The following is a 22,850-nucleotide window of genomic DNA, read 5'->3' on the forward strand; positions in this document are numbered from 1 at the left end:
ATGCAGGAGTATATCCAGGAGGTTTTGGAAAAAGGACTAATTTCGCCATGCAAGTCTCTGGTAGGAGCAGGTTTAATTTTCGTTCAGAAAAAGATGAATCACTCCGACCCTGTATTGATTTTAGAGGATTGAATAAGATCACAATCAAGAATGTGTATCCCTTGCCGCTCATCTCAGTCCTCTTCGATCTACTGAGGGAAGCTTCTATTTTTTTGGAGACTGACTTGCAGGGAGCATACAACCTTATCCGCATCCGGAAAGGAGATGAGTGGAAGATGGCATTCAACACCCACTCGGAGCATTTTGAATATCTTGTCATTCTGTGTGATCTCTCCAACGCCCCAGCCATCTTCCAGGACTTTATCAATGAGGTCTTAAGAGATTTCCTGGGAGTCTTTGCTGTTGTCTACCTAGATGACATCCTCATCTACTTCAAATCCATGAAACAGCATTGACAGCATGTGAGACTGGTGCTGCAGAGACTCCTTGATAACAATTTGTATGCCAAGTTGGAGAAATGTGAGTTTGAGGCGGAAGAGGTCTCCTTCTTGGGTTACATCATCTCCTCTCATGGAGTCCCCATAGATCCTAATAAGGTGAAGGCTATCCTGGATTGGAAACAACCCACATCACTAAAGGCCATTCAGTGTTTCCTGGGTTTGCTAATTATAATCCTCAATTGTCTCTCCCATCGTGGAGTTGACAAAGAAAGGGGCTGATGTTGCTAGTTGGTCCTCCAGTGCCGTTCACACTTTCAACTCCCTTAAGATGGCTTTTGTGTCGGCTCCTGTCCTCCGTCATCCCAATCCAGATCTTCCTTTTTTGGTTGAAGTGGATGCTTCTGAGATCAGAGCCATCCTTTCTCAGAGAGATTTGGAAAATGACAAATAACACCCATGCACTTTTTTCTCTCGGAAATTTGACTTGGTGAAGAGAAGCTATGATGTGGGCAAATGAGAGCTTCTGGCCAATAAGTGGGCATTTGAAGATTGGAGACACTAGTTAGAGGGGACTAACCATGTTATCTCAGTTCTTACTGATCATAAAAATCTGGCATATATTGAAATTGCTAAGAGACTGAATGCTAGGCAAGCATGATGGGCCCTGTTCTTCACGAACTTTAACTTTATCATCTCATTTCACCTGGTTCCAAGAACGGGAAGGCAGATGCCCTTTCTCAGAGCTTTCCCATCATTTTTTGTCCTAGTATTAGAGAAGAAACCATAATTCCGGTTTCCTGGATTCATCTAGCTTTGACAAGAACCTTGGCTGACTCTCTTAGGCAATGTCAGTCTGAAGCTCCTCCTGAAGTGCCTCCAGGATTGATTTTTGTCTCAGAGAGATCATGTAAGGAAGTCCTGATCAACTTCCACTCGTCCAAAGCTGTTGGTCATTCAGGAATTGCAAGGACTCTGGAAATACTTTCCTGTTCTGTTTGGTGGCAGTCCATGTCTCGTGATGTTCATGAGTTGTGGCGGCTTGTGATGTCTGTTCCAGAAACAAGACTCTCTGGACCACTCCTTTTGGCCTGTTATGTCCACTACCTACTCCTTTTAAACCGTGGACTCATATCTCGAAGGATTTTGTGGTGGATCTGCCGTCATCTTCTTGCTGTTCGGTCATCTGGACCATTGTGGACCGATTCTCAAAGATGGTGCATTTTGCTCCCCACAGCAAATTGCCCTCAGCTAAGAATTGGCAGTACTCTTTATTCACCATGTTTTTAGACTTCATGGACTTCCATCAGACATTGTCTCAGACTGTGGTACCCAATTTGTTGCTCGGTTTTGGAGGTGCTTTTGTACTAATCTGGACATTAATGTCAGTCTGTCATCAGGCTACCACCCACAGTCCAACGGACAGATGTAGCGGGCCAATCAATCTCTGGATCAGTACCTCTGTTGCTTCATCTCCAAGTGCCAAAACAACTGGGTTACTCTTTTGCCATTCGCTGAATTTGCATACAACTCCTGCCATTCTGCTTCATCAGTGTCTCCTTTTTTCTGCAATGTTGGGATTCACCCTAGGAGTAATTCCTTTGAGACTTTGTCAACCGCAACTCCTTCTTCTTCATCTGTTTCCAGGTTATGGTCAGTCTGGAAGAAAGTACACCATTCTCTTCTTCAAGCTTCTGGTCATTCCAAGATTTGGGCTGACAGACATCATAGGCCCTGTAATTTCAAAGTGGGAGACTTGATTTGGCTGTCCTTCAAAAACATTAACCTGCGCCATCATAACAAAAGTTGAGCCCCAAGTTCATTGGCCCTTTTAGAATTATTTATCAAGTGAATCCCTGTGGCCCTTTGACAGAAGTTACCTCAGACTCTCAGGATCAATAACACTTTCCATTGTTCTCTCCTGAAACCGGCTTTCCTTTCCTCCAGGTTTACTTCTAGGTGTTCAGTCAGGCCTCCACCAGTGCTGGTCCATGGGCATCAGGAGTTTGTTGTGGAGCAGATCCTTGACTCCAGAATTTCTTGAGGATGTCTTCAGTTTCTTGTTAACTGGAAAGGGTATGGACCAGAGGAGCACTCCTGGATTCCTGAAAGGTCTTTGCATACTCCTACCCTGAAGAGAAGATTCTTTGAGAACTTACCTGACAAACCAGGGTCTAGGGGTTCTTTAACCCCTCATCAAGAGGGAGGTACTGTCACAAGCTGCCGCACTGTGAATGCAGGATGAGACGAACACTGGATGAGTGTTTGCTGAAACTCCTCCTATCTCCTGTCCTTCATTCTGGGAACAATCTGGATTGGCAACTGCATCTATTTCCTTCTGGTGCGAATGCTGCTTTGATACCGGTGATAGCATTTCATGTGTTTCTGGTTCTGGCTAAGTCTCCTGTTTTCCAGTTCAACTCCCCAGTTGTCCTGTCAGCTTTGTTTTTTGCCTGCCATTTGTACCATCTAGGTGGAATGGTCCGCATAACATCTACCTGCAGTTTGTGTCATCTAGGCAGCATGGGTCGCATACCTGCTCCCTGCCATTTGTGTCATCCAGGCGGCACAGGGTGTCCAGAGTGTGCAACCCAGCATCCAGCGGCTGGTGTCAATCCGGTGGCACTGGTTGCACTCCAGCGTCCAGCCGCTTGTGTCAACCCTGCGGAATAGGCCGCACTGCAGCGTTCAGCCGCTTGTGTCAACCCGGCAGCATAGGCTGCAATCCAGCATCCAAAGTATGCAACTCAGCATACCACAGCTTGTGTCATCCCGGCGGCTCAGGCCGCAATCCAGCGTCCAAAGTACACAACTCAGCGTACCACTGCTTGTGTCAACCCAGTGGCTCAGGCTGCAATCCAGCACCCTAAGTATGTAATCCAGCATACCATCACTTGTGTCAACCCGGCGGCACAAGTCTTTCATCAGGAACAACCAGCCAAGGCTTACCAGCCCTCAAGGCTGCTACATGGCCCAAAGGCTGCATCTTGTTCTACGGCCCACAGGCCACAACCAGCCAAGGCTTACCAGCCCTCAAGGCTGCTACAACCAGCCAAGGCTTATGTCAGAGTTCAGCCGGGGATCGGCCGTCCCTTACCGTCCCACCAACTTCCTCTGACTTCCTGGGCAGTCGGGCAGCTGGTGCGGCGACGTGGGAGGTGCTGAGCATTCTCCCTGATGCTGGTGTCTCGGGCGGCCTGGAGCGCGGGGATCGGAGTTCCTGTCATGGGCGCCACCATGACAGTTCCTTCTCTGACTATCCTTCCTTCCCAGACAGTCTGGCCGGTCAGCTGATGCTAGGGACCAATCAGTGGGCTTCCAGGGGTATATATCCGGCTCCTGTGTATCAGGTAGTTGCCTGAACAACCATTGTCGCTGCTAGTGTTACTAGTGGTCTCTCGTTCCAGGTTCCCTTGCTTCCAGTGATCTATTCCTGTGTGCAGCTATATCATCCATCTCATCAGTGCTCTACCATCTCAGCCTGTGTGCAGCTATACCATTCATCTCATCAGTGCTTTACCATCTCAGCCTGTGAGCAGCTATATCATTCATCTCATCAGTGCTTTACAATCTCAGCCTGTGTACAGCTATATCATTCATCTCACCAGTGCATTACTACCTCGCCTGTGTGCAGTATACCTCCATACCTCCATTCCACCAGTGCGCTACCACTGCTGGGAAGCAATCGGGAAGCCGACTGCCTAAATACCGACAGCCAGCTTCCCGACTGTCTTATCCCGGCATGGGTGTTGACGCCCGCATTTCCCAGATGCCGGGGGACCGGCGCCCGGCATCACGATCGTAGTGATGCCGGGCGCCGCGAGCGGACAGCTGCGGGGGGGGGAGGGTTAGGTTTAGGGCTCCCGGGGGGACTTAGGGTTAGGCACCCCCCCGGGACGGTTAGGGTTAGGCTAGGGGGAGGGAGGGTTAGGGTTAGGCACCCCCAGGGGGGACTTAGGGTTAGGCACTCCCCCGGGGGACTTAGGTTTAGGCAGCGGGGAAGGGGGTGGTTAGGTTAGGCACTTAGAGGGGGGATTAGGGTTAGGCACTTGGGGGGGAAGTTAGGGTTAGGCACCCCTAAGGAGGGTTAGGGTTAGGGGGGTTACATTAGGTTAGTGGAAACTTACCTATCCACGATCGGGATTTCCAGCGCTGTCGGGCTTCCGCTGCTTCTAACTCTGCTCCTGCCGCCTGTGTGCAGTATACTATCCATTTCACCATTGCTTTACCATCACAGCCTGAGTGTAGTTATACGTACCCACCTCTCCAGAGTCATAATCTCTGGCTGGCTCCAGTACCACTACCCACCTTGTTACTGGACTCTGTGGTCCCTACCTATGTGTTACAGTATTGCACCGTGGTGCACTCTTTCTAACCGGCAACCCGGTAGAGTGTGTCCGCAGTGCACACTTCCTTTTACCTCAAGTACAGTGTCCCTACGTGCTCCTTACTGGCACAGACCCTTTGGGCCACGAGTGTTCATCTCTCCTTTTTCCTGCAGGCTTTGGTCACCTAGTCAAAGGACCGCGACCTGCTTACGAGGTGCAGCTCAAGCCCATATCCTGATTGGTGGGGTCACTGGTGAACACCATCTCGTGGGTTAGATTCCGCACCTTTGACTAGGTCTCGCCAACGACCAAGACCCGTGGATGCGGAGGTTGTACATTCCGGCCCCTTGCCTCCATTTCCTCCTGCAGCCTCAGGCCTCAGCTTCCAGAAAACCGCCTCCCAGCGTGACTGCTTACCAGCCCTCAGGACTGCTACATGGCCCAAAGGCCGCATCTTGTTCTACTGCCCACAGGCGACAAACAGCCAAGCTCTTCCAGCTCTCAAAGCTGCTCCACAACCGCAACAAGCCAAGCATTACCAGCCCTCAAGGCTGTTGCAGGACAAACCTTCCCGAACAATACCTCAATTCCTAACAAGAGTAAGCTGAGGTAGCGACTGATGAAGTGGGAATAAACTGACTGGAGTGGTCTTGGAAAAGATGGGGAGAGAGGACTGACTTACAAAAGAAGCTTGAAAAAGTCTGAGCAGGCATGACTAGCTATGTATTTTAATAACGACTGGGCTGAAGCAGTCATTCATTGAGAAAAGCAATCGACAGAGAACGTACAGGTGAATGAAAAGAAATACAACAATAACACCTCAAATAAAAAAAAATGTTGGCAGAAGCGATTTCATTGTGGATGAAGCCACGGGCAACAGATAGCTAGTCTAATATACATATTGGAGCTATCTCTTTGGTGATAAACTCTAGCTCCATAGCAGTTATCTCTCTCATAGTGCTGACAGCCACAAACCAGGGCTGTGATGGGTTGGGTAGGATATACCGATATGTAGAATGCCGGCTGTCAATACACTGACAGTGGCATCCCAATGGTTACAATCCCAACAGGGGAATGGTAAGTAGTGCTCCCCTGTCCTATATACCCCCTAACCCTACCCCTCCTTTCCTGTACCCTAACACTAACCACCCCTACCCTGCACCCTAACCCTCCTGATAAGTGCCTAAACCCAACCCTCCCCCTTAGTGCCTAACCCTAACCCTCCCCCCTTAGTGCCTAACCTAACCTCTACCCATGGTGCCTAACCCTAACCCCCTTGTCTGGAGCCTAACCCTAACCTCCCTCCTCCCACAGCCTAAGCCTAAGTCCCCCCAGGGTGTCTAAACCTAAGCCTACCCCCATGACTAACAGCTACTAGGCCCTGTTGTACTTATGATCGGGATGCCGTCTGTTGGGATTCTGGCATCGGCATCTCCAGCAATGTCCGGATTCCATTGCCGGTCTTCCCACACTGATCAGGATTCCAGTGCCGGGATTTCGGCAGTTGGCATCCCAGCTGTCAGTCAATTGACCGCATCCTGCTGCAACTAGGGTGGTGCGACATGTGCCAGGGCACCGCAGAACATTGGGCGCTTTCTGGTGGTGCCTGTGAATGTTCTGTTTGACAAGGAGCTCTCAAGTGAAGTGCATGAATGTGTTATAAAAGGATTGTACAACCTACCAGCGCTGTGTATTACATCTACTTTCATCCAGCGTGGTTTAGGATACAGCTGTAGTTTGAAGTAGCAGTAGTGCCCATGTTCATGCTTCCAAGCTACAGGGATCCACTCCCCAAAGTGGCTGGTGGGAGCTACGTTCCTCTGAACCATGTATGTGACTGGGGGATGCCCTGGATCATCTTGACTACACCGGCCTGTCAGTTAGATGGGTGTCATGTTAAAGCTCAGCAGCTCCCGATTGAGGACAGTAAATATTCTCAGAATAAATAATAATTGGGGAAAAAAATCAAAGAGCGCACACTGTATATATGCATACAAATATATAACTTTTAGTAGTCCAGAAAAATCCTCTTGGGAATCAAAGATTTCTTCTATATGTTCAGTCACTTTTCTTTTCCGCAATGGTGATGTGACATAAAAAGGAAACAGAAAAAACCCAACAATGTGTAGATTGTTCTAAAGTACCCTCCTCAAAGATAGATCACATATCAAGGATATAGATATCCCACATGCAAAAATTGTATCCAAAGTATACGATAACGTTCTAAGACTTACATTCACATAAATGCAATCACCACATATAACGGTATCTTTGTGTCATGCAGGTTCAAGTAAGGGAGCACCAAACATGTATTTATAATACTATGAATTCCAAATTAGCGTACCCCACTCACATTAGGACATAGTGGTAACAAACATATCAAGGTATCTTTTCCATCAGAAATGCGTAACCTACTCACACAGGCAATATGTTGATTCCTCGTATAATGGTATCTTTTGTCATGAGCTCTAAATTGAAACAGTGTGTCTCATACGCTCCTAAATCCTAAAAGATTTAGGAGTGTATGAGACACACTGTTTCAATTTACTATAGATTGTATGAGACACACTGTTTCAATTTATTTGTAGCAGGGATTCCAATGGATACAGTGACTTGAGACATTTATTTAACCCATTACAATGGGTATAGGAGGCTAATACAGTCTGGCTGTTATATTTTGTACCATTATAAGGAACAGCACATCTCCTATTTTTGTCTCTATTAGTATGTGAAATTAGTGTATAGTATTAAACTACACCTGTGTCTACGACAGCTACACAGACACTAACTCATAGCGGACTAGGGATACTTTATCTCAGCATTAGTGAGATCTCACGTTGGAATCGCTACACATATATATATAAGGTCTGCTGTACATTCTTTTACCCCATGTGACATAATAGCAAGTATAGGAATTTTACTTTCCAGTACATGTACAGATTTACCATATATATATATGAGATCCCTCATTGATGTTATCTATACACAATATACCGCATACTTAGTACGTGGGGATAATATTGATTATGGCTGCAAGCCTTATTACCCGATGTTAGAGATTTCCACATAATATTCCGCTTTTGAGATAATGCGATATTACGATACATTGAAATCGCAAACTAATAGACTTCCTCTATGAAGGTGGGACAAGAGTACCCCGGGGAGATACATAATATAGTATCTTGTTTATCAAATTAAGTAGAAGTGTGGTATGTCCCATGTACTGCAGACACCCAGCTTAATTAACTTAAATTAATTCAGAATAAACCATTTGGTTATATGATAAAGAGCATATTAAATAATTATAGTGAATAACACAGTCAGAACAACAGTGGTCACACAATTTTATTTAATGTATTGTTTTTTCCTTTATATTTCGTGAGTTAATATTATTTTAGATAGCACTAATAAAAGTTACATTTTAATATATCAGAAGGTTTCCCCGATATAATTGACATACTTATTGCCATCTTGAAGAGTCTTGATCCGTGAATGCCCCATAAAGGAATTACTTTTTCTTTTTCTAGTGTTTGTACTGTTAATCTCATTCCAGGGTGCACCTCCTTTAAGTCTATTGATTATTTTATCATAGACAGCATTGCAATGAGGAAGGATCCAGAACAGATTAGTTTAGATATCTCAGTGCGAGTTTTCCTGTTTCTCTCACTCCAACATCCATAAAGAGTTAAAAAGCAATTTATTCCACAAATTTATCAGATGAACAATAAGAAACATCAGTCTCTAAAAGCAATTAAGGTAATGATAACACAAAAGGTGGTTTGAAATACAATCGTCCAGATCTATGTATAGACCATCCTAATACCTCTGATGCTTCAAGGATCTGAAAGATTCAGTCTTTGAGAAAGCCTCCAGGCAAAACACATGTCAGGCCACATCTCCATGTGCACACAGGGACTTCATGCACCACGGTCTCCAGTCTTGGCAGTACATCTTCTTCCCGCTCTCTACTGATAGGTATTTATTCTTTTTCCTCACTAAACTCTCATCAGCTGCCGCCTATGTATCTTCACCCTGCAATGCTACTGTAACAGGGTGAGTAAACTGCCCGCACTGACAGCAGAGAAAGTACCTTTTGTATCTTCACTGTGCCACGGGGCAGGGACTCTCATTTCCAGTCCAATACATTAGCAAGATTGGCAAAAGCAGATCCCTGTTCAGTTAAGTACACAGGCACTATTTTTCCTTCTTTAGTATTTTCTATTTGTGGGTGCAATTATTGAGATTACTGCATACAGAGGGACACCTCAAATTTACTATAGATTGCAATTTGAAGAAATATATAGGACCGTAGTGCCACTGCATTTTATTATTATATTTGTTGGAAATGATACATGCAGTGTTCTATTTATTATTTTTTACATTATGTCCATACATGTTGTACTTTCGCCTTGTTATTTTGTATTTTCATTATTAGTATAAGATATTATACCACAAGATCCATCAGATATCTATTGAGATAACCTGTTTTGCATTTGTCTCTGTTGACATCCGTGCATATATAGCAGGTATACTCTCCTAGTCATTGATTTATGCATTTTCCCTCAGCACTTTATGATGAAATTAATTATTTATTTATTTGTTGATCATCGATTTTTCTTGTTTCTTTCTAGTAATAATGTTGTTTAAGCATATGTACTGATTTGCATGGGCACTTTTCATATTCACGGCTGCTAATTGTTTTTTTGACATAAGTTATTGTAGATTATTTTGATTTGTATTGTATTACCAATTTTTATTGTAGAGTGTGTGATTCCATTTTCACAGTATCATACAGTGTCATTGCTGGGCAACAATATTGAATATTTTTCTAATTATTATTCCACAGGTTATGTATTTACTCAAAGGATACTATATATTAATTATTATGGATCTATGAGATATGCTAATTTTATACTTTTCCTTTTTTCATGGATGTTATATACCATTTTCTTCTAATAATTTCTTGCCTCATTGTATTTTCAAATTTTATATACTTAATAATAAAAGTTAATTTTTAAAAAATAATTGTGATAAAGTGTGCCCCACCCTTAGGAATTATCTTTTTTTCTCTTCTCTGCTTATGGATACATAACTCTGTGGGAGCATCTTTATCAATCTATATGATCATGGGGCTTTCCTCATAAGTTTTGTATTTTTTGATATATAAATATATTTTTTTAATTCCTCACAACTTGAGATCAAATTTTTTCTACTGTGCTGCGTCCCCTTTTCCCAATCCCCTTTTCCCTTTGAGCACTTGGAATGTAAATCTGGTAATATATGGGAGCAAATGACAATCGACCATTTGCTCACAAACACTGAAAAACAGACAAAACTGGTTGTTCAGACAAATTGGTTAAAGCATCCAAATATAACCAATTTGAACAATTGTTTTATGTCTGTTTTCCAGTGTTAAGACCAGTGATCAACTGTCATCTGCTTTCCATACATTACCAGGTTTTCATTCCAACCAGCCAGATTGGACAGATATCTGACAGATAATTGTATAGTGTATGCCCAGCATTACTAATACTCCACACCATGATATCTGTCAGAAAATAGCTTCTTTTAATCTATGTACTGATAAATGTGGCTTTTACCTAATTGGATGCCCTGCAAGAAGATTTATCCACTGCTACTAAAGGTTTAAGACCATAGTCCAGAAGTTCCCAAACTCAGGGCCTGATTCATCATTGATCGCTATTGCAAAAACATACGCAGACAGCCGATTGTTGTGTACTGCGCATGCATCACAGTGCGCGCGCTCAAAGGCACCACTACGATTGTACTGCAATCACGGAAACCACGCAGAGGCATGGCAGAGTGATTGACAGACAGTGAGCATTTGGGGGTGGTCGGAGAAATGCAGGCGTGCCTTTCCGTTTTAACGTCATTGCATGGGCGCGCATAAATTAGCCATAGCGATTGCATACGCAACTTGAGTACTTACTGCGTGCAACAATGTTAGCAATTTCTAAGTGTGGTCAGGGCTGCTGTAATTCTGCATGAGGGACCGATGGTACTCGAGGTTACCAATGTTTATGAAGGTTTCCAAAGTATTACAGATGTGAGATAGCGGTAGTGGGAGGCAGTAGGCGTCTCTATGCTGGCAATGCAATGACATTACGATTGCAATCATTAGCATATTTTCGCAGCATGTGTTTATGGAGCTCCGATCACAATAGCGATCCATAATGAATCAAGCCGTCAGTCCTCATGACCTCACTGGCGATGAGACCTGGCATGCGGCAAGTGCATACACACTTGTTGATGCCGGGTCCAACGAGGGGCGGGGCGTGGCATCCTGCATTCTGCAGCATGGCATCATTAGCAACCTCCCCCGCCAGCCCTGCAGGGCCGACGGGTGATGCCGCTAGGGACCCACGGGAGTGGCAATATCATGGATACACACTAGATGATGTACCCGATATGACGCTCTGATCTGCAGGATTGGATTACATATCTTCTAGTGTGTACCCAGCATAAGTCACCTGTGCTCAAGCTTGGATATCCTTAAAACCTGGACTGTAACAGTGGAGTTTGGGAACCTCTGCACTATGTGAATTACTACTACAGGATTATAGTAGGTTACAGTAAAATATATAACAAAATTTCATATAGGTACAATGCCAGACATCTCAATTTCTGAAACATTAATATGGCAGTGAATATTGCATGATTTTATTTTGGATTAACTTGCATAATACATTCACTGGTCCCTTAAAATAAAGAGACTTGCATCTAAAAGCCCCCATACATCAGCAATCAATTTTGGCAATTCTGCAATTTGCAATCGATTGTGTATAAATATCTGCAATGTATAGGCTTCACAGATCGCAGATTGCAACCAAAAAGTAATTGGAATTGTTAAATCAGATTGGCCAACATGTTGGATTTGGCAGATCGATTGGGGCTGTAGATTGCTAGTGTATGGAGGTGAACAGCAGATTTGCAGACCGTTACTAGTAAAATGATGGGCCTTTCAAGTTTGACAGATCTGTGTTTGCTGCAATCGATTTGCAAATCACTTAAAAAGATCTGTAATTTATGGGTGCAGATTGCTAGATTGGGAAATCCTAAAATCTTCAAATTTTTCAATTGTGATTTTCAGATTGCTGATGTATGGGGGCGTAAACACATACACAAGCAAGCTGGCAATATTTTTTTTTCTTTACCAGCACACATACTGTATTAATAAGGGATGTGTCTTTATCCTGGTTACTTAAGCTCACAGTGAGGGTGGGGGAGGGCACATTGTTTTACTACTTTGCCCTCCCGTCCTCTGATCTCATTCAGTTTCATCCTCTCTGTGGGAAGCTGAAAACTTTGGGATCACCAGAGGAACAAGAATATTTTCATATCGTTGCTCAAATGTGAGTAATCGCATAACATTTACTCATTAGAAATTCCATTCTACTCTGTAATTTTGTGCAAGTTACACACATACTGTACAGACATATGTATGTATATATATATATATATATATATATATATACTTGCCATATAATCCTTTTTGTTTGGGATACCTGAATTATACTGGTATGGTCCTATAGTTGATTTAAACCAGGTGAAATGGAGACTTGTAGTCAGCCAGGCACACAATCTGTGTAATTCATGTGTCCTGAATTAAAGGGATGATATGGCAATTTTAAATATATATATATATATAATTATATATTATCTATCGTCAACCATACCTCAGGTTGATGTAGTCATATTTGTTGAGCCTTACATGTTGCTGTGCTGGTTAGGTCTCTTTTGTAGTAAAATCAAACTAATAAAAGTTCCTAGAGAAGTATTAATCAACATTTTACAGTTACAAATAAAATTAATTTACTGTTATAAACTCAATAAAATTCATAAAGCTATTATCTTAACACATAATTATTTACAGTTGCCAAATGTACAGCCATTATCTCAGTGATCAATACTGTAGGTGTAGTGTTACATTAGCTGCTAGCTAAGGGGCACAAAACCAGTATAACCAGTACTGGTAATGTTAATTCTGGTACATGAAATAAAAACAACTTGTTTGAATATAACCTGCTGTATTTAGTAATTCTTGCAATACTTTGCTGTGTTAGTGTACTCCCTACTGTAGCTTCAACCATTGGTCTCCCCTCTCTGATTCAGTGGCGTCACAAGGGGGGTGCGGGCCGTACCCAGGCGGGTGACACCAAAGTGCAGACTCCTCCTCCGTGACAGGAGCTGGGTGTTGCACTGTGGCATTACGTGCAGCACTCGGCTCCTGTCACAGTGAGGGAGCCGGCACTACACAAAGACTGGTCCAGGGGCAGTCCGCAACTCTGAGACCCCCAAACAGGGGGATTGGGCTGTGAGGCCATGTCCCCTGTCCATAAGGCTATGCCCCCTTTTGCCAGCGTGCGGCTTAGCCGCGTGCAAAACAACCTCCACGCATAGGGTTTGACCACGGGAGCGGCGCTAGTGCTCTACAAGGAATTACAAATAGAGTATGAAATGTTCATTTCACAGTAGGCCTGCAGAGAGTGGGTCTGGATACTGGAGGGGGCATGCCCAAATAGTGGAGGTGTAGCCACCCCCCTCCTTTTACACACACACACACACACACAATGCACCATGCACTGCACAGGTGGCCACCGAGTACCCCTCATCCAGAGACAGATCCACTCAGGGGTGATCAGGGTGAGTGCTCCCCCACACACAGCAGGCAGAGAGAGGTTGTTAGTAGAGCCAGGGTCCATAATGTGACCCTTTATTTGTAATAGTTGCAGGGTTTGCTAGCACTTGGGCCCTTAGGTCCAGTGTGACCCCGCACCACACACCCTGCACCCAAAGTATACTTATATTGCTCCGGCAATCAGCTTCTAACTGCAATTTACAGGCTGTGAACGGGATGTATCAAGCATTGAATTTTGAATGCAATACAACCTGGCACTTACAGCATGCATAGTAATTTTTATTAACACTGTATAATTGTGATTAAAACCGCACAGAACAGTTCTTCCAATTAGAGCTGTATTTTGCGGTGTGAGGCCTTCTGGGTTTAGTACCATGGAGTCCTCCTGCAAATGGACAGCTGATAGCGAGCCGCAGGGGACTCTGGAAGGAATCCTAATGGATCCCTCTCTGGGAATGCTGTGAAAAGAAGCCCATAGGCTTCTATAGGGAATACCAACTATAGATGGTGTTGCCTATCCGGTACAAGCTCTGGAAAGTTTTCCTTTCCGTAGCTTAATACATACGGAAAATACAATCAAACTTCAGGAAACTGCAGTTTTCAGAGGTTTTACTGCATTTCAGTGTTAGCACTGTACATCCCATCCTTTGTTTGAAAAATGACAACTATAAGCTGATACTGTAGGTTGGTACTTTCTCTCTCTCCACTCTCTGCAAGGTTTGAGATATCTCCCTCTAAAGCAGTAGATTTCACAGACATCTCCACACCACACAGTAGTGTCTGTGATTCACATTACATCACAAAGTAGTACCCCTTACCCTTTATACATGTTATGCCACACAGTATAGCCCCTTATACACATTATGCCACACAGTAGTACCCCTTATACACATTATGCCACATAGAGCCTCTTATATACATTACGCTACACTGTAGTGCCCCTTATACATTATACCACCCAATCACAGCCACCAATCTTACTGCCTCCATTTAGAGCTATCACTGCCCCAAATCACAGCCCACGCTGCTGCCTTTCACACTGCCCCCACTCTCTACATCCCAACTTACAGCTATCACTGACCCAAATCACAGCCCATACTGTTCCCTTTCACACTGCCCCCACTCTCTCCACCCCAAATTATAGTTATCACTACACACAATCACAGCCCAAACTACCCCATCACACTGCCCCCACTCTCACTGCTCACAGGCCACACCTATAGCTATCACTGCCCCAAATCACAGCCCACACTGCTGCCTTTCACACTGCCCCCACTCTCTCCACCCCAAATTATAGTTATCACTACACACAATCACAGCCCAAACTACCCCATCACACTGCCCCCACTCTCACTGCTCACAGGCCACACCTATAGCTATCACTGCCCCCAATCACAGCCCACACTGTTCCCTGTCACATTTAACAAATGCCCCCACTCTCACTACCCTCCCTTATAGCTATCAGTGCCTCAAATCACAGCCCCCACTTATAGCTCACTGTCCTCCTCACACAGCCCCCACTCATAACTCACTGCCCTCCTCACGCAGCCCAATCACATCCCCACACTGCACCCCTAACAGTGCATTCCCCTCACCCCCCCCACCAGACACACGGCTCAACCCCCCCTCTTACCCCTACCCTGCTCCCCCTATACCTCTTCCTCACAGCCATCTCCACTGGCGGCTGCAGCTGCATAGCGTGGTGAGTGAGACACCGGCCACACCATCCTCCCTGCGGCCCTCCCCTCTTTCCCTCAGTCAGCGCGGCCAGTGTTAGACACTGAGCCTGCGCTGGATTTCATGCTACAGAGGCACATTGTGGTGGGCGGCCGGTTCTGCCCTCAGGGCTGTTCCACTCCATGCGGCGGCACCGGCCACACCACCCTAGTTACAGCCCTGGTGTGATCCCTATATACCCAACTAAAAAAAAGTTAAGCTTTTCAGAGTTTGGCTCTATTCGTTTACTCCATCTCCTGATGGTGGAAACTGCCTTATGTCTATGGGCTGAATGGAGCTACAGCCCAAGACCTCCACATAAAAATAGACCCATCATCATGGCAGCACGGTGATCGCCAGCTGCCTAACTGGCCACAGACAGACATAAGTCATAAGTATAAAAATTATATTTCTAGTTTTCTCTTTCTATTTTCTATTGTAGCGTAACCGTTGTCCCTGTGAGTTATATCCACGGCATACTTTTGTGAATGACTTCTACTGGGGAAGCTGACACTGCCTATGTGGACAGTTCTAGCTTCCACAACCTGCTGGAGGCTACGGGAGAGAGATCGGCAGGGGCGCCGAGAGGGGGGGAGCGGGTACAGATTACCGGGGCCCGGGCTTCCTGAGGGGCCCGGCAGGGGCCCGGGTCCGGCGTCACTCCCCCTCCCTTTTTTTTTTCCGGGAAGGGGGCGTGGCCACGTCTCCCACGATTAGGCCATGCCCCCTATTACCCAGGCCCCCCGCAGCTCTCAGCGGGCCTGGAGATCGGAAGATCTCTCACCTGCTCATAAGCCTCCATAGGCTTAAAGTAGTCTACACCATCTGAAGATGGTGTAAACTAACGGAGCCAAACTCTCAAAAAACTTAAATTTCACTAGGGCTGAGATCAATGTCCCCATTGATAATAATAAGGACTGCAATCTGCAGTGCTAAGTAGCACTCTGCTGGATGTTTCTGCAAAATATCCTGCATTGTGCTATTAGTACATAAGTACAATTCATAAACGTTTGCAGAAACTACAGTTTTTACATAATTTTATGAAATGAAGCTTGATGCATAGGCCTCCTTAATCATTCACATTTGCATTGTTTTATACTTCTAAACAATTTATTTGCCTTTACATTTTGATATGCACAACACAAAATTCACTTTCATACCTGTGTGCTGTGAACCGAAAAAAGAAGCACCGGGCTTCAAATATTGTGTAAGATGCAAAGTATGCTAGACTACAAGATGCAATAGCACCAAACCCGTAACCAATGTCACTTCAGCGAAATCAAAAAAGTACTTTAAGATTCATAACAGCATTTCATGTGATACGATAGGCGCTATATATCTGTTGGAGTGCCCGTGTGGCCTCCAATATGTGGGCTGAACAATTAGGAAATAAAGTACAAGATGGATGGAGCACATCAGAAATATAAAGAAGAAATTGGACATCCACAGTGTATTGAACCATTTTGCCCTGGTCCACAATAGCGACCCCTCCCTCCTGAAATGCATAGGTATCGAAACTGTACCAAAAAATTGGAGGGGGGGTGATTATATAGCACAAATTTCCAGAGAAGAATCGAAATGGATCTATTGCCCGAAAACATTTCATCCTCATGGTTTAAACCTTGATTTTGACCTGGGTTTTTTCATCTAGTAATTAAACCCTAACCCATCTTATGGTCCCAAGAAAATATATTTAAAATAGACGTTCATATGATGTAAGGGGCATAGATAGGTACACATATATAGCCATATAAATTCTTAGTATGCAGCTTATCTACGTTCAGGTTCCGGTTTAACATGTATATGTCTTTCTTTCTCTTTTTCTATTGTTCATACTACACGTCTTTTCTGCTTATACATCCATATTGCTGACTAATTTGTATACCATATGTAGCAATAGAAAGAATTTTGGGTCAAGAAATTATTGGGACCCTATATTCATATGTTACATTTACTTATATATAGGGATCTTATATCCACATTTTTTAGATATAAATATTATAATATCATTTGATACACCTACGGAACAAATTCTAAGTGGACTATAAATATGTATATATATATAATAAATATTGTTATGATCTTTGAAATATTTATACTCTACACACACACACACACACACACACACACACACACACACACACACACACACACACACACACACACACACATATATATATATAATTTTGATGCACAATTGCAATATAAACATGCATTTTATATAATCTTTATGATCTTTTCAGTATATTTTTATATATTTTAGAATTATAAATAGTACTCTTTCCCTTTTTTTTTATTTTTCCCTGACAAATTGCAAGTGTTTTCAGGTGCTATAATTTTATCATTTAAGGATGCTAATATAACTAAACTTGCATACTATTCCTATATTTTTTTAGTTAAAAAGTATCTATATAATCTAATGAGCATACTGTAGATTTGCACAAAAAAAGATAGATACAGACACATAGTTGCATTGAATGATTAAGCAACTAAAACATTGAAAGAACATTTAACCAATTAACCAATAAAGACAGATCTTTGCAAGATGAGCAGGGGATTTAAATTAGGGATGAGCGGGTTCGGATTTCTGAAATCCGAACCCCCTCGAGACCCTTGATCCGAGTCGTATCCGAGTCAGGCTCGACTTTTCCCACCTGACTCGGAACTGAAATCAAGGCAAAACGTCATCATCCCGCCTTCCGGATCTCGCGGGTTTTGGATACTATAGAAGGTCCCCGCATTGGCGCCATTTCTCACTCCGGCTGTGCACAGTGAAAAGGGAGGGTGGGAGCTAGGGCTGGCTGGGCTGTGTTGTGCTGCTGTTGTCCATAGGGGCTGTGACCACTCAGTCCATAGGGGCTGACTGGGCTGTGTTGTGCTGCTGTTGTCCATCGGGGCTTGCTGGGCTGTGTTGTGCTGCTGTCATAGGGGCTGGCTGGGCTGTGTTGTGCAGCCAGTTGTCCATAGGGGCTGTGTCCACTCCAAAGTCTATAGGGGCTGGCTGGACTGTGTTGTGCAGTGTCCCATAAACGCTGTAGTCCTAGAGGGGTGCTGTAGAGTTGTCCAGCGGGTGATCTGTGCATCAGGGGTGCTCCGCCAAAGTGCACTCCAAAACAAAAATATATTTTTTTTTCTGTGTTTGTGAATTGTGTGCACTGTGGCTGCATGTGCATCAACAAAGGAGCAGCGCCACGCGTGCGCCTGTGTCCCATAAGTAAAGGGCCGGCTGGCTTGTCCGTTAAAGGGTGCTGTAACCCCAAAATGCACTCCAAAGAAAATCAAAAAATATTTTCTGTGTTTGTGAATTGTGTGCACTGTGGCTGCACGTGCATCAACAAAGGAGCAGTGCCAAGGAGCAGTGTCCCAAAAGTCTGTCAAAGGGTGGTGTAACCCCCAAAGTGCACTCCACAAAAAATAAACAATTCTTTTTTTTCTCTGTTTGTGTGGGAAATGTATGCGCAGTAGCTGGATGGCTTGTCCGTTAAAGGGTGCTGTAACCCCCAAAGTGCACTCCAAAAAAAAAAAAAAATTCTTATTTTTTTTTCTCTTTGTGAATTGTGTGGGCTGTGGCAGCACCTGCATCCTCAAAGCAGCAGCGACAAGCGTGCGTCTGTCTGTTAAAGGGTGGTGTAACCCCCAAAGTGCGCTCCAACCAAAATAAAATAATCTTCTTTTTTTCTGTGTTTGTGTGTGAAATTTATGCACAGTAGCCGCACCTGCATCCTCAAAGCAGCAGCGACAAGCGTGCGTCTGTCTGTTAAAGGGTGGTGTAACCCTCAAAGTGCGCTCCACAAAAAATAAAAAATTCTTTTTTTTTCTGTCTTTGTGAATTGTGTGGGCTGTAGCCACACCTGCATCCTCAAAGCAGCAGCGACAAGCATGCATCTGCCTGTTAAAGGGTGGTGTAACCCCCAAAGTGCACTCCAACAAAAATAAAACATTTTCTTCTGTTTGTGAATTGTGTGCACTGTACGTGCATCAACAAAGGAGCAGCGCCAAGCGAGCGCCTGTGTCCCATAAGTCTGTTAAAGGGTGGTATAACCTCCAAAGTGCACTCCACAAAAAATAAACAATTCTTTTTTTTCTGTGTTTGTGTGCGAAATGTATGCGCAGTAGCCGCACATGCATCAACACAGCAGCAGCGCCAAGCGTGCGCCTGTGTCATAAGTCAAGGGCCGGTTTGGACATCTGGTCCGGACTGAAGGACGTGCCAACAATTTCTGACATGTCTACTGTAACTGCATATGATACTGTCACCATTGACAGAATGGTGGAGGATTACATCAGTGACAGCATCTAAGTAGGCATGTCAGACAGTCCGTACCTGTACTGGCAGGAAAAAGAGGCAATTTGGAGGCCCCTGTACAAACTGGCTCTATTTTACCTGAGTTGCCCCCCCTCCAGTGTGTACTCCGAAAGATTGCTTAGTGCAGCCGGGAACCTTGTCAGCAAAAGGCGTAGGAGGTTGCTTCCACAAAATGTGGAGATGATGTTCATAAAAATGAATTATCAACTCTTCCAGGGAGACCAGCCTCCAGAACGTACAGAGGGACCTGTGGTGGTGGATTCCAGCGGGGACGAATTAATACTCTGTGAGGATGAGGATTTACACAACACTGAAGAGGGTGAGGAATCGGTGGATGAGGAGGATGAGGACAAAATTTTGCCTCCGTAGAGCCAGTTTGTGCAGGGACAGATTAATTGCCAGCTTGTTTTGTGGGGGCCCAAACGAACCAATCATTTCAGCCACAGTCGTGTGGCAGACCCTGGCGCTGAAATGATTGGTTTGTTAAAGTGTGCATGTCCTGTTTATACAACATAAGGGTGGGTGGGAGGGCCCAAGGACAATTCCATCTTGCACCTCTTTTTTTTCTTTGCATTATGTACTGTTAGGGGCCTAGTTTTTCAAACTGCCATCCTGTCTGCCACTGCAGTGTCACTCCTAGATGGGCCACGCGTTTGTGCCGCCCACTCGTGTCGCTTAGCATAGTCATCCAGCTACCTCGGTGCAACCTTTTGGACATAAAAACACTATTGTGAGGTGAGGTGTTCAGAATAGACTGGAAATGAGTGGAAATTAAGGTTATTGAGGTTAATAATAGCATAGGAGCAGAAAAAAACACAAATTCTGTGATTTTAGCTGTTTTTATGCTTTTTTTCAAAAAATACAGATCCAAAACACAAAACCCAGAACCCAAAACACGGAAGGGTGGTTTTGGCAAAACCAATCCAGATTCAAAACACGAAGAAAGATCCAGATCCAAAACCAAAACACAAAACATGAAAAGTGGCCGGTGCACACCCCTAATTTAAATATTGCTATGGGATACTCCTTCATTCTCTGACGAAGCCCCACGTGGTGAAACGCATTAGATGGCAGGAGTGACAAGCGTTGATCATTCAGAGGATATCCCTGATGCAAGCAGGAACTCCCCAAAACTATGCCACCTCAGAACATCACATCGCAAGCTCAATAGAAGCACCTCAGGACAGCCCGGACCAGCGCGTTGCTGCGGAACGAAGCTGGCGGAAGGAGAAGGTGGCGGAGGGAGAAGGTGAGCCGCACAAGATCCAGGCGGCAGAGGTACGAGAACGAACAGACAGCTTACCGGTAAGCCAAATCTAAGCAGGACGCTGCTAGGACTCCGTCTGGAGATCTGACTTACTCATGTGTTTGTGTTTATACAAAAGGAGTCCCAGAAAGATGTCCTAATAAGACTCTCTGAAGTGGACACTGTATACACCTACAATACTTAAACCATATATACCCTATGTAGGATTTTATAAAGGACTAGAACACCAAACTGTTTTACACAGTAAGGAATCTACATCCAAGACTATTATTGTGCAAATATAAAGGAATATTGCAGTATATACTCATTCCTTCTGGGACATTTTTTCTTAATCATTTAATAATTAGCACCTTCAATTTTTGGCACTTGCACTTTGTATTTTTTCCACAAGGATCCTGTGGTTATATATTTCTGTATGATTATTGTGACAAGGTTTCAGATTTTAGGAATGTTTTAGCTAAATTGTTAGGCTTGTGTAAGGGTCTATACAGCAATTTACAGGTTTAAATAAACATTATTTTGTAACCATATGTGTTTGGCGCCCATTTTCATGCATACTTCCCACTGCTTGTTATAATATAATAAAACAATGGAATAATGTTACCAGTGCTACAGGTCATTTATAAAGTTGCAAAATGCAGAATCCCATCTCAAATTATGTTGTTGGCACATTGTGCTCTTATTTCTGTATGTTTTTGCACCCATGTATGTAATATCTGCAATACAGTATAACATTACATGTCAATATAGCGGCAACATTAAAGATTTAAAATATAGATTTTTTTTGGGATGGGAGGAGCTGGGCAGTTTAGGGAGTTTTTGCTAAATGTGTAATTGGTCTCATATGGCCGAATTCAATTCAGTGCGATGTTGAATAGGGAGGGAGCGCCTGCAGATATTTAAATCAACACACTATTTGCCTGGTCGGGAAGCAGGTAAGTCTGAGAATGCCTTAACCTGAGTGTTAAGGCGCGGTAACCGGCATTCTCCAACTCAAGTGCGAGTGCGTGGCTAATAGCGCTAAGCCGGCAAACAGTTGAGCGCCCGGCATATTTGTTGGATTTCTCCTTGCATCCCCAAGGGGGTGCAAGAAGAAATGCTTTATCCGCCCAAATAGCGCGGTGTATTGAATAGCTTTGTGAGCTCCCTCCCGCGCAGGGCCGGCTCCAGTGGGAGCCACGCCCTGTGCCGGATTGGTATAAAGCGCCCACTAGTTGCACATGGCCGGAAATGGGGGCGTGCCCTAATTACCATAGGCCACGCCCCCTGTGTGATGTTATTTGGTGGCATGCCCACATGGCACGTCTCTCTTGCAATGTCAGGCTGGGGGCGAGCCCAGCACTCTGTCACTAGCTTCCCCCAGCCCTCTCTTGGCACTGAATGGATGCCATACGCCATTCAGCTACTCCACAGTCCGGCACCACCGCAGCTGCCCAACCTCCCGACCAGACCACCTGCGGGACACTTTGGCCCATGGGTGGAACAGTGTGACAGCATGTCCCACTGAAATCGGGATGTTGGAAGGGGTGTGCCTTTGTTCGACCGCACTGGTCAAACACCCCAAGAGACAGCCCTGCTCCCGCGGCTTTTCAACATCGCATGGAATTGAATTCGGCCCATAATGCTCACATATCAAGTAATAATAAAATCATTTGTGATGCAGTATGTGACACAACTCCTTTGCTGCTATTTTTTTTTACCATTTTTGATGTTTGCACCTGTCACACAGCATCAATACCCCTAGTGCTGTAACCATATAAATTATACCTCGTGTTTTTTTTTCAGACATTGCATTTTCAGAAAATACCATTAGTCTTTGTAAAAATGTAAAAAAGAAAAATAATACTGAAATTCGATTTTCTTTTAACACCACAAAAATTCCAGGATTATATGCAGATTTTTTCATATCAAAATCTTCACTTGATAATAATATGGAAGTATAACCAGGCCTACATTTGGTAAACTAGAAAATATATTGCGTTTAATGAGGTGACACCTTACTAATTGACACAAGATTGTGAGATCTGGGCTTTAGACATGTAATGCCTCTGAGATTGAAAAATTGGCAATTCACAGGCATACAGTATGTAATAGAATGAGACTGGAGGCAAAGCCATCAGAAATCTGCCAGAATCAC

General features: G+C 44.1%; 1 protein-coding gene across 2 annotated transcripts in view; it reads left to right on the forward strand.

Annotated features, from left to right (window-relative positions):
* Positions 1-22,850, forward strand: part of LOC148540774 (dimethylaniline monooxygenase [N-oxide-forming] 2-like) — a 121,589-nt gene that overhangs the window by 52,964 nt on the left and 45,775 nt on the right. Inside the window, exon 1 of one of the 2 annotated variants that reach the window (XM_088482012.1) lies at positions 12,067-12,138. The exons of the other annotated variant lie outside the window; for it this stretch is intronic. The gene's annotated coding sequence lies outside the window, so the exon portion shown is untranslated. Of the gene's footprint in view, positions 1-12,066; positions 12,139-22,850 lie in introns of those variants that run through there. 2 annotated transcript variants of the gene reach the window in all.

The sequence above is a fragment of the Taudactylus pleione genome, unplaced genomic scaffold (genome assembly GCF_031769625.1).
Source record: "Taudactylus pleione unplaced genomic scaffold, aTauple2 ptg000017l, whole genome shotgun sequence".
In the NCBI taxonomy this organism is placed as follows: domain Eukaryota; kingdom Metazoa; phylum Chordata; class Amphibia; order Anura; family Myobatrachidae; genus Taudactylus; species Taudactylus pleione.